Source organism: Nomascus leucogenys, chromosome 7b (assembly GCF_006542625.1).
Source record: "Nomascus leucogenys isolate Asia chromosome 7b, Asia_NLE_v1, whole genome shotgun sequence".
Taxonomy (NCBI): domain Eukaryota; kingdom Metazoa; phylum Chordata; class Mammalia; order Primates; family Hylobatidae; genus Nomascus; species Nomascus leucogenys.
The window spans coordinates 41172360-41185661 of NC_044387.1; the positions used below are offsets into that span (position 1 = coordinate 41172360).

At 33.7% G+C, this 13302-nt stretch overlaps 1 long non-coding RNA gene across 1 annotated transcript in view; it reads left to right on the plus strand.

Annotated features, from left to right (window-relative positions):
* Positions 1–5860, plus strand: part of LOC115835894 — a 34732-nt gene extending 28872 nt beyond the window's left edge. Inside the window, exon 4 of the long non-coding RNA XR_004030856.1 lies at positions 5569–5860. This is a non-coding gene — a long non-coding RNA (uncharacterized LOC115835894). The remainder of the gene's footprint in view (positions 1–5568) is intronic.
* Positions 5861–13302: the final 7442 nt, after the last annotated feature.

Below are 13302 nucleotides of genomic sequence, written 5' to 3' on the forward strand. Positions count from 1 at the left end.
CAAATAATTTGAGATTTGCAAGTATGATTACCGAAGAATACTATACCATAACAACAACCTGAAAAGTGGTCTGACTTATGGCAAAGTGGTGGATTATGGGATTGACTACCAGACAGAGTTATATTAATATATCAGAGATACTTAATGCATACTTATTTAAATAATATGTGCTGAAGTAGAGTAGAAAAATAGTTCACATATCATAGAGTCTAAAACTGAGACTAAGAGACATACTGACTTGCTCATGGTCGTTGAACAGTGAGTATTTGTTAATAATGACAATATGCTTTTTCACAATAATCTTCTATAATGTAAGATTTATGAGGGTGGAGACTGTGATCTTTACCTAGCATGTGGAAGAGTATCTGGGGTTTAGGCATGCTATAAGTATATATTAAATGAACGAATACATAATGCTAGTGAACTCCCGTCAAATATTTCACCAAATCATCACACATATTAAACATTATAATTATATTAAAACAATAATAAGATATAATAATAATACACTGGAAAATATCAGTTGTTGAGGTTTTTAAGGCAAAATGATTGCCCTTCAGAAGTAAGAGAACATTGAGAATTTCACTTTACCCTAGTATCATACCGCCCTACTCTGACCCCCAGCACTATTCCTGCACTTCCCACTTCTTTTCACTTTGTCCTAATCCCTAGAGATCCAAGGAACAATAGATCTGGTGGGGATTTAAGCCTACATAGCAGTCACTTTCCCTGTTGGAAGCAGAGTTGGCTTTTCTTTTTCATTTCTATAAAGAATTTATTTTTATTTCATATTTAAAGAGAAATTCTGTCTTTACATGTCACACCAACCTTCTAGTGTACATGGAAGCAAATCCCTAAAACAATAAATGATTTTTCATGAAAGTTGGGATGGATTTTCGTCTTCAGTTATTCTCATACATCTGTCAATGTCAGTTCTCTGGGAGGTGTCAACATATACACGACATCAACATAGTGTCAAAAAGTGTCTTTGTCACAGCTTGTATCCCAATGGAGCTATTAATTTCATTCGAAATCATGTTCCCTTTGTGATATAAGCAGATTATAAATAAATTTATTGGAAAAATTATTTTTATTATTTTAATATCTTGCCTATGTTCATTCAAGGGCCATGATCCAACATGTTCTCTTTTGATACACCAGCTAGACAAATGATTTATAATTCTTTTGGATGCAAAAATCTAAGAAATATTTAAAAATCATGAACACCCACTTCGGATTGATACTGCATAAGGTTACTCTAATTTTCATGTGAAGTCCAAGTGTTGTAACAATTATGGCTCATTATGTTGTCAAAGAGAGACCTGTATTCAGTAACTATTTCCAACTCAAGACAGACTGTGTTATTGCCAACAGGCTTTTCAATAACCTGTGACAATCCAGCTTGCAGAGGTTAGAATTTAGCCACGACACTGTCATCATTTTGTCTCAGTTCCTAAATTATCCAGCTTTTTTTTTTTCAGAGGTCTCAGATAAATCCTTTATTCTTGTTTATTCTTTAAGGGTTCTCCTCTTAGTTCTCAGCATAATAAACATGTTTTTCTAATGATTATATTCTTCAAATTGCCTATGGATTTCATCTAGCAAAGAATATGAAGGGAGGAAACAGAAGAAGAGGAAAGAATCCAAATGGAATACACTGTTTTTAACTTAGCTTCTATGAAGGAGCAATAAGGTCTTTCATTTAAGGCATCTCATTCATTTCCTTGGCTGTGCACCTTGTCCATTTACAGCCACCTCCTATGACCTTGTTTACTCTGGAGCCTGCTCTTTTATATGGTAAAGCAGGCACTAGTGAATAACTGCGTGACAGTCACCAATTCATATGCTTCTGGTGAAAGCATAATAAGCATACTGTTTTAGAAATACAAATAAAATGGCTGAGTGATAAATAGTGTTTCTGATCTGACACACAAGACCTGAAATATAAGACCTCAATTTAAGCTTACAGGTAAAATTGCTTAGTTTAAAACTATTCCTCTTCTCCGATGTGAAAATGCAATTCCATCAAAGTTTAAGGGTGATGATCCATTTTTGTATGTAGAGAAGTTTTAAAAAAGCAACTAAAATTGCGTCAATTATTTGGATTACAATGCAGTTTACTTGTTTCCAATCCCAAAAAGGGCACTCAAAGAGGAAAAAAAGAACAAGGATGAGTGTTTCCCTTCATTTATGCCTGCTCTCTGACACAAATATTTTATGTTTTGGGATCTAAAGAGGCCTCTTGAGTTGGGTTAATTGAGATGTGAGAAAATGTATAAAAAGATAACTACAGTCCTTCAAATGAAATAAGCCATGAAATCACCATCCTTATCATTAAAACTTTAATCACATTGAATTTGTAACAATAATTATGAGAGTAATGGTGTTAATGGAGTGGGGGTAGGAGATAGAGAAGTAGTGGCTGTAGTGTGAACATTATTTTATAACTTGATAATATCATTTTTGTATTTGCTATTAACTTTTCAGTATAAATGTAGGGGGAATAAACTTTTCCTTAAAATTAGTCTTGTCTAAATAGTCATAGTAACTACTATATGAATACATGCATGTACATGTGCATACAACGAGTTAGTGAAATATTTGCCTGTATACATAACCTAAATACACATATATGTATACATACATACAACACATCCCCATGTATGTTTAATCCATTTCGATTGAGGCTTAAAAATAGTGTTTTTGTTTGAAAAGGGCTCCCATCAATCTGGGGATAAAAGAAGAATGAGTTTGATTTATTGAATAGTGCATGCATAAATGAAAGAAAGAGAGAAGGTCCAGCCAAAATCTTCTAATGGCAAAGACTGATGATAGGATCTGGCAGAATTTGCTTTTTCTTTGCTTCAGGAATCCACATTGTTGTTTACTGATCAAAATGAGGAGGAATGTTGGGGTAATTAAAGTTAATTTACTGGCTCATAAACTTTAACACATTTGATGATGTGTAAGGCCCTGACTAGCACAAAAACCAAGTCAGAAATTATTTTAGGCAAAAAGCACTTCACACATTTGTAAGCAGCTTTGATCAATAAAACAACAACCTCATATATATATATATACATAAAAAAACCATTAAAAACTGACATATTTTAGTTTCCTGTATACTTATTTCTATTATGTTTGGTTGTAACCTTCTGAATACAGTTATACTGTGTTCTTACTTCAAAAATGCCATGAAAACTTAATAGTTTGTATATAAAATGAGCCTGAAAAATACCAAGCCCTCTATGAAAGATCTAAACTTTCAGTATTAACGATTCAACTTTTGGCATTAGGTTTTGATCTTTATTAAATCTTACTGTGCTTAGGAGAGATGACATTTATCAGTCATTCATACTTACCATGAATTAGTTTATCATGCTCTGTCCCAAGAATCTACAAAAAAGGAGACAGGAGAGCAAAAGCACACCGTAATGCATAATGTCAGGGGTATTAAAAACTGCTGTAGGGCAGGGGAAAGGAAATTGGAAATTAACTTTTTTTTTTCACAATTTTTGCTGTTATTTAGTCCACGCTGCAATGCAAGGAAGGACCCTGATTTACTCTTTAAACTAGAAAAACCAGCTTTATTTTCTGAGGCAGTTAGAAGATATTGACAATGTCTGGTTGACACTTTGGTGCTTTTCTTTGACATTTGTCTCTGTTAAGCTTGAGAAAGTTATCATTATTGTCAATGCTCTCCCCCACCCTCAACACCTATCCCCCTTTCTATAAATCCTGATAAAATAAAGAGATTTTTCCTTGGTATTTTCTTGATTCTGGATTCTTTCAGAATAGTATGTATGAGTGAAAGTCCTATTCTTGTATGAGTGTTTGTTTATGGTGCTATTTGTTTAATTAATTATTCATATGCCAGATAATGGAGGATCAACTGGTAGAGCTGAGGTCAAATCGAAATATACCATAAATGTGTGATTTTAGATCAGGAGACAGCTCCACAGATATGGGTTGACTGTCACTGACTATGGAACTGTCATCCCCATCATGGTTAGGCCTATTAAATGGCATGACTCTTTAGCAGGGCATGTCAAGTCAGTGAAGAATGATAAAGACTAAGCTACATGCATGCTAATCTGGAAAGTATTATGAAACTGCTTTGCAGCTAAGGATTCCAGTTTGAGATATGACAATGTCTAGTTTGTTATTATGACAAAAGAAAAAGGAGAATTGTTTACAAAATTGCAGGCCTTATATAGAAATGTCTGCCTTTTTACTCTTTGGTTTATTATTAAATATGAACAAAAAACAGTAGGATTTAAGAATAGACATGAAAATTTTATCCAGAGTGGGAATAAAAATGAATACTAAGAATATATCTGAAAGATATATCCAGCCTAGTTCAAGATGTCAAGAAAAATGAGATTCCAAAATCACGGTTGTATAAAACTGAGAAAGAAACAATAGAAGTCAACAATTGCAAAGCAAACGTGCAGGAAAAAATATAACAAGTTAGCAATTCTCCTTGCCTGTTAGGAGTAGAGATCATTAATTCTCTCCAGAGGGAAATTGAACATTTTTAAAGCCATCATTAATATTTATGTGTTTTAATTTGTGAAGTTTTTTTTTTTAATAGAAACAGTTGTGTTCTTAGGAACTTTGCAGTCTGATTATAACACAGACTGATTCATAACACTGTCTTACTTATACAGGTAAGTGTTCCAAATAGATTCAGAGGCAAAAATCTAATAATATTCAGAGAAGGAATGCAAATTCCACCCAGATTCTGTAATGTCAGACCAGTTGGAAAACACCTGTGTTTCGCCCATATTGGGGCAGTGTTGCTTACTGAGATCATATAAATGTGAAGAATTTGGCAAGTCAACCAAATCTTTTTTCTTAAAGTTATACATTTTATTGTTAATTCTCAGGAATTAATCTAGTTAACTGTATTGTGGACAATGACTTTTGATAGGTCACATTTTCCCTAGAAAATTTATCATTTACCCTTAATAATTTTGACTTATCTCACTTTGTAAGGAAACAGTCCGTTAAAAACTTGTATGTTATTTTTTAAATTAGCATCTTTTGATTCTTAGATTTTGCGCCAGGTCTTGGACAACTAATCAAGTGACTTTGATCAAAATCTTTGGAAAATGTAATGTTTTAAGGACAAGTTTAATTGAATCACAGTTTGAAGTGGTAGCAAAGTGAGTTTGCCCTTTGTCATAGTGTACCTAGGAATCCTGATCTATATTCCTGATTGCTATTGATTTTTCTAGATTTCATTATAAAATCAATAACTGTTGCACAGGGTAAAATAGTTTACTAGGGTTGCAACATACTGTGGACTTCTGAAAACATACTGAGCTCGGTGAAACCACCCAGGCAGCCAATTAGGAGAAAACATCTATTAGGTAAAAACAGGGCAGTCCCATTGACTGCTATTGATTTTCTTAGCCCTGTGAAAAGACAATCAATTAGATAAAGAAGGCTAATGTTACAGCTGCAATTTAATAACCCCTAAAAAAAGAAGGAGGGCTATTGATTCCTGACATGGAATGTTGGGGCTTATTGAAATATACTGAACTTCACCTGTCTTTTAATCAGGCCTGTGGAGAAGAGAGGAAGCCTGCCATTGTAGCCTTGTGGTATAGAATCCCAGTTGTTAAAGAGCTTCGGTGATGCCAGACCTAAGAGATGCAAATGAAACAGAACTTTAGAAGAAACACAGGCCCAGATTGAATAAGAAATCATGGAAGCTATTGACAGAAACTCTCTTGGTGAAGGTTGTTTCTTTCTCCATACAGAGCTCACCAGAGTACCACCTGTCATTTTCAAAAGCAAAGTCAGTTTTGCCAACCAGCCGTGAATGACAAACAAAGCTTTATATGAAACACAAGGATATATTATGTGCTATTGTGAGTTCTGCTAAGTGCTAATTTATCTGGCTTGTTCTCTTCAGCAAACACAGGCACAGACACATGAAATAATCTACCTAATTATGTAGCTATTTAGGAGAAAAACAAAGCAAGGTGTTTTTGTGTGTTGCAGAAGGTACATGATACAAGAAAGGTTTTCACAAGCCCTAACATAGCTAATGAAAATAAATGAAATGCTGTAAGCTGCAACAATTTTAGAACAAATAAACTTTTGCTAGTTTTGGATTTAGGGAGTCCCAGCTGCTTTTCATAAATAGATGAGTACTTTCATTCTTTTTTTTATAGTCCCTAATTGGAAATGGCTAATAGGCCTTGTCCCTTTCAAATATAAAATCTGGACTAAAATACCTCATATAGATATGTTCTTTATGCTTTTCTTTTCTATTGCATGTATTTGATCCTTTCTCCCTCATTATATATATGCCTTTTTACCAGCAGACAGCTGCTATTCACAATAATTGCTAGGGCAGTCAATTATACTTTAAATAGACCTACTTGAGGACAAATGGTGGTCTAAATTGTACTAAAGACACACCATACACAAAGACTATGCCATTTCTACTATCTGAAATATTCTAAATATTCCTGACCAGCAGTATAGTTTATACACCTTACTGCAGCATGTCAAAGCTTTTCTCCAAAATATTTCCAGAATACAAGTGAACTATTCTGTGAGCCATTATATAATTACTTAAATTTCTATTTATACCCAGAAGACTATATTGTGCTAATTCCCCCACATGTATTTAGGTAGCATAAATCAGCATTGTACAAAATCTATTTTTGTTGAGTGCTTTCCTTTTTATTTAAAACCATGCATATTCAATATGCATATGTTTCTACTTATTAACATGGATGTCTAAAATGTGTTCTTTAAAGAGTACACTTTAAGAATTACACATTTGTAAAAATAATTTGTGATTTGGACAAATAATTAGATTTTAGAACTTAAGATCCAAGTCAAAAGTGGGTAAATATGCCCCTTATTACAATATACAGTGCCTTGTTTACATATGCAATATGCATTTTACAAACAATATTAGATACAGTGATATAAGTGAGTGTAGCACATTTCTGTTTATAACAGTATTACATTGTCAGAATAGTCAACACATTATTGATTGGCAAGGGAAGTACACTCCATACAAATCTGAAATGCCATCTTTATAAGCAAATCACAATAATATTGTTAAAATCAAAATTTGGGGATGTAAAAATGTTTATTTAATTTAAATATTAGAAATTACAATTCATTCCGGCTCTTGGAACATTATACCAACATGTCAAGTATTCTCTTTATTTTTCAATGTGTTACACATAGGTCATTTTTTCTCAAACTTGTGCTTTGCCATTAAATATATAAAAACATATCCGTATCTGGGGTAAAATACCATGTCTCTTAGGCAGCTTGGATATAGGTGTTTGGAATTGTATTTTGACCTTAAAGATTTAAGAGAGCCCTCCCACTGTTAGATTAGCATAAGTGAAAGTACATATAGCAGAAATAAAATCTAGCTTTAAAGATAAGAATCTGTCAAAAGAAGAGTAATGGAAGTGCATATTTAAACATCAAGGAATGAGCTTTTCGACACTTACACCTCTATTAGAGATATTGAAGTAGCATTTAGCTGTACAACATGCAGTAGAAGAGTCCTTCACTAAGACATCTTCCCTCAATTTTCCAAGATGGCAAAAATAAAAACTTCACTTTAAAGCATATGACGAGTGTAGAAACAAGGTCAAGTTCCATTTTCAAAACCTTACAAATAATTTGTGAATAAACGAGGACAAGTGAATCAACTAAAAAGATTTTTACTGAGAGTTTTGTGGAACTCTTCTTAATAATATCATCTCTAAAGCCAGATCGCTTGGTTCAAACACTACCTTCCCCACTTTGTAAGTGTGCAATTCCTGGTAAATATTGTCTTGGGGATGCTGTAATTCCTTTTGGGGATGGAATCTCTCCTTAGTTGTCAGTAGGCCTTGTGTGAGAATACAGATGTTTTCAGGAAATCATTGTGTGTCTTGATTTTTCTTTTTCTTTATCACATTAGTTAAAGAGCATGAGAGAAGATGCTGGCAAGGGAAATTGTCAACAAGTGGCCGATAATTATTCTTTAAGAGTTTTGTTGTGGAAATATAAATTCTATTAAAATATCTTTACTTTGGTATTCATAGAAGTTACATCATGTCCAAAATTTAAAATCAAGCCCAAAGCATTACCTTTTCCTTCACACAACAAATGACACATTGTATAACAAAGAACCACAAAATTAGGTTTATGGATCTAAGTCTAAAACCATTTTACAGTTACTAAAACGAAAACACACTTTGTAAAAAAAGTCTTATTTTCCTCATTCTCAGAATGTTAAACATCCTCTTCTTTTGTTGTTAATTTGATAAGTACTGTGCTTCGAGACCAAAAGGCTGACAGGTTACATAGTAAGTCCTATGAAATTTCTCAGCTAAGCTCCAAAGCATGTCACTTGAGACATGGAACTTTATCAGTCACTTCACTGGTAAAGTTTTAAGCAACTAAAATGTTAGTAAGAGTATTTTTAAAAAATTCCATCCTAAAAATTAGCATTACTTGTCCTCAAAAATTTTATTTTTTAATGCTTTGAATTGTGGAGTAATATCAGAATTATATAACTTAAGAAAAATGAAAATATAAGCATCTATTTGCCTGAGTCTATGTAACTGGAAGAATAAAATATCATTGCAAAAACTATTTCTATTAAAAAATAAATTAAAATGTTGAGGGTAGAGAACAAAGAGAATGTAAAAATCACAAATATTGGGGGATCTTTTCAAATGTTTTTAGAGGGGTTTGGTTTTTATTTTGTTTATTTTTATTATTTTCTCATATATTAAAAAAAAGCAGTGACAAATGAGAATTATTTTGATCCAAACAGTAGAAACAGCAAAGATTTGGTGCATTGTTTTCTGAAATTACTTTTCTTTAATTTATTATTGGTTTTTGAGCACTCATTTTTATAGTTCTCTCAAAAGGCCTTTCACAAAGAACAATAAACTTTAAGATATGTAAAAAGGTGCTATATCACTTGAGCCCAGAAGTTTGAAACCAGCCTGGGAAGGATAGTGAAATCCCATCTCTACAAAAAATACAAAAATTAGCCGGAGCTGGTGGTGCATGCCTGTAGTCCCAGCTACTTGGGAGGCTGAGGTGGAAGAATGGCTTCAGCCCAGGAAGCAGAAGTTCCTGTGAGCCATGATCTCGCCACTGCAATCTAGCCTGGGTGAGAGAGCAGACCCTCTCTCAATAAGTACATACATATATATATAAAATATACATATATATATATATATATATATATAAATTCTACCTACAAATAATATGGAATCTATTTGGGACTCATCTAATAAATGTAACACAAGATAAATCAATCTAAAATTATGCTATCAATTTATTTCTTAGACTTTTTTTCACTGACTTTCTTTTGGCTCATTTACCAATACGTTCAGTTTGTTTTATGTAAACTCATGACCTTTCACAATTCAATAACATTTAAAGTTGTTCAATGAATGCATTACTATTAGATTTGTTGATAATACAGTAAATTAATACAATAAATCAATAAATCAGTTAACAGTATTTTGGAAAGCTTGTCATTGGGGAAATATAAAATTGTGAGACAGTGCTATGGTTTGACTGGTTAAGTGGGAGGATTTTACTTAGTGGATACCAAACATTTATTCAAAAGAATTAATGTTATTTAAAATATTTTTCCTTTATGTGACCTCAGAATTCCTTGACTATGTAATAGTGTCACTATTCTGCCACATTTACTTTTCTCTCTAGTATTAGAGTTAATTGCATTCTTGTTTTAATAGGAATGATTAGACTTTAAGCTTCTTGAAAAGAAGAGTGCATTTCTGGTTTATCTTTGCACCTTTCTCTAGGTGCTTAATATATAACTGGCATTCAATTAATACTTGTTGAATAAAAAAAAAACTCTCAATGATTGAATGTATGGCCTACTCATAGTTCCTTGATGTTTATACATCTTTCAGACTATTGTTCACATCCTTCCTGAAACTCTCTCTTTTTTGCTTTACGGAAAGTACACCATCTCATTCACTTACCTTACCAGTTCCCTTTTCTTGTCTTAAATGTGGATTATCCCTAAAGTTTTCTCTTTATCCTTCTTCCTCTCTGTTCTTTCGCTTCCCTTGCCTTCCCTGAGTTATCACGTCAACAATCATGTGGTCTATCATGTGTATCTTGCCTTTATTTTGGGAGCTTTAGCGTATATGTTTCATGCTCTTTTGGCCACATCTACTTAGCTCACAATAACTGCAATATTGTTAAAACAAAATTAATCGTAATTTATTAATTTGAATAATGTACATAAAATTTGACTGTACACTTGTCTTTTTGTGAAATTGCCCTGTGACCACAAGTAAAGATGTCATAAAATGTAGATACAACTAGGCTTTTTTACATATATTTTTAATATCTAGAAAACAATGACCAAAATGCTTTAAAACAGATATGGAACACGTTTACTCCGTTACTTCTAGGCATAGTATAGCCATACAATAATGATATTCTGAAAGTCCATTAATTAAATTAAAATTACATTCAAAATATATTATTAAATGAGAAAGAAAAAGATGAGAATGCCAGTTATGGTCTTATTTTTAATCAACTATGTAAATCCAGTCATGCACCTTACAAAGGCCAGTCAATGACAGACTGCCTTTATGGTGGTAGTCCTATAAGATTATAATGAAGCCAAATAATTCTTATTGCTTGGTGATATAGTAACTATGATAACATCATAACATAATGCATTGCTCACATGTCTCTGGTGATGCTGGTGTAAACGAACCTATGGTGCTGCCAGCCATATAAAAGTATAGCACACAAAATTATGTACGGTACATAATACTTGATAATAAATTACTATGTCACTGTTTTATGTATTTATTATACTATGCTTTTTATTGTTATTTTAGAGTGCACTCCTTCTATTTATTAAAAAAAAAAAACAGTTAACTATAAAGCAGCCCCAGGTAGGTTCTTCAAGAGATATTCCAGAAGAAGACATTGTTATCAGAGAAGACAATAGCTTCGTGGGTGTTATTGCCCTGAAGACCTTCCAGTGGGACAAGATGTGGATGTGGAAGACAGTCGTATGGATGATCCTGACTTTGTAAAGACCTAGGTTAGTGATTGTGTTTATGTCAGTTCTTAACAAAAAAGTTTAAAAACTATAAAAAATTTACAATAGATAAAAGCTTATGGGATAAGAATGTAAAGAAAGAAAATATTTTTGTACAGCTATAGAATGTGTTTGTGTTTTAAGCTGTGTTCAACCATTTAAGGTTAATTTACTACTGAAGAGAGAAAAATGGTTTTTTAGCAAGATAGTGCAGCATAAGTATTCGGTGTTTATAATCTAAAGCAGTGTACAGTTATGTCCTTGGCCAGAGCAACTTGCCCTTCTCCAAGGTTCGTTCATAGTAAATTCTCTACACAGGTGTGCCATTTTAAATCTTTTACACTGTGTCTCTACTGCACCTTTTCTCTCTTTAGACATGTTTAAATACACGAATACATACCATTATGTTATAATTGCCCATAGTATTCAATATAGTGACATGTCATGGCCAGGCACGGTGGCTCACGCCTGTAATCCCAGCATTTTGGGAGGCCGAGGCGGGTGGATCGCAAGGTCAGGAGATCGAGACCATCTTCGCTAACACGGTGAAACCCCGTCTCTACTAAAAATACAAAAACAAAATTAGCCGGGCGTGGTGGCGGGCGCCTGTAGTCCCAGCTACTCGGGAGGCTGAGGCAGGAGAATGGTGTGAACCCGGGAGGTGGAGCTTGCAGTGAGCCAAGATCGCGCCACTGCACTCCAGCCTGGGTGACAGAGCGAGACTCCGTCTCAAATAAATAAATAAATAAATAATAAAATAAAATAAACAAACACCTAACTAGAGAGTGAGAGAGAGTTGAGAGTAACAGCGCTTGTGAAGAATACCACATTTCTGAGGCATTCCCTACCTCTAAGCCAGGATAGGTCAGGGAGACTGACAAAAAAAAAAAAAATCATGCAAAGAAGCTATCATGACTACAAGAATGGTTAACTGGATTCCTGTTTCCCAGCTGGGTTCTTTCTGAACTGCTCAATCTACAGTCCTGTCAGGTGGTTTTATCCTAGTCAAATATGTTGACAAACCGTTGAGAAACTTTTGCATAATCTTTGTAATTTGGGGTAACAAGTGAATATATATTATGTAATATATAAATTATATATAATATATGTATGTATGTGTGTGTGTATATATATACACACACACGCAAATCCTATTGGATAAACAGTTATGCATCACTTAACTATGGAGATATATTCTGAGAAATATGATATTAGGTGATTTAGTCATTGTGTGACCATCATAGCCTGTACTTACCCAAACCTGGATGGTATAGCCCACTGTACACCTAGGATATATGTTATGGATATTGCCCTTAGACCACAAATCCGTACAGTAGGTTAGTTTACTAAATACCATAGGCAATTGTAACATAATGGTAAGAATTTGTGAACTTGAACATATCTAAACATAGAAAAGATACTGTAAACATACTGTATTATAATCTTATGGGACCACAGTCATATATACGGTCCACCACTGGCTGAAACGTTGTTATGAGGCACATGACTGTATATATGATTTTGGCAGACGCAATCGTGGAGGCTGACAAGTCAAATCTACAGAGCAAATTAGCAGGCTAGAGATTCCACTAGGAGTTGATGTTGTAGTCTTGAGTTTGAAGACAATCTGGAGGCAAATTCTTTTTATTTTGGGATACCTCAGGCTTTCTGCTGATTGAATGAGGTTCATCACATTATAGAAGGTAAACTGCTTTACTCAAAGTCTGCTATTTAAAGGTTAATCTCGTTTGAAAAATACCTTCACATCAACACCAGACTTACACTTGACTAAACAACTAGGCACCATAATCCAGCAAAGTGAGGATGCAAAATCTTTGAGTGATGTTCACTCTTTTCTTTGACATCCAATAACTTAATTACTATGATGTAAAGTTAATGCATCTTATGTTACATGGTAAGACAATAAAAGAAGACAAATTTTTCTTATACATACATATACAAACATACTCATAACAAAATTGGAAGAAAAACTGGTGACAATTATAGTCTTCATTTCTGGAACTGGTTATGTGGTCATAGCTGATATTTATTAATCATCATCTTCTACTGCCCATGTTGTATTCCCTTTGTACTTGGTATGCACCTCCATTGGTCATGTTTTGTTTCTTGGCAAGATGACCCAAACCCTCGTTTGTGAAGTGGTATCAATCTGTATATATGTGTATGTGTGTGTGTGTGTGTGTGTGTGTGTT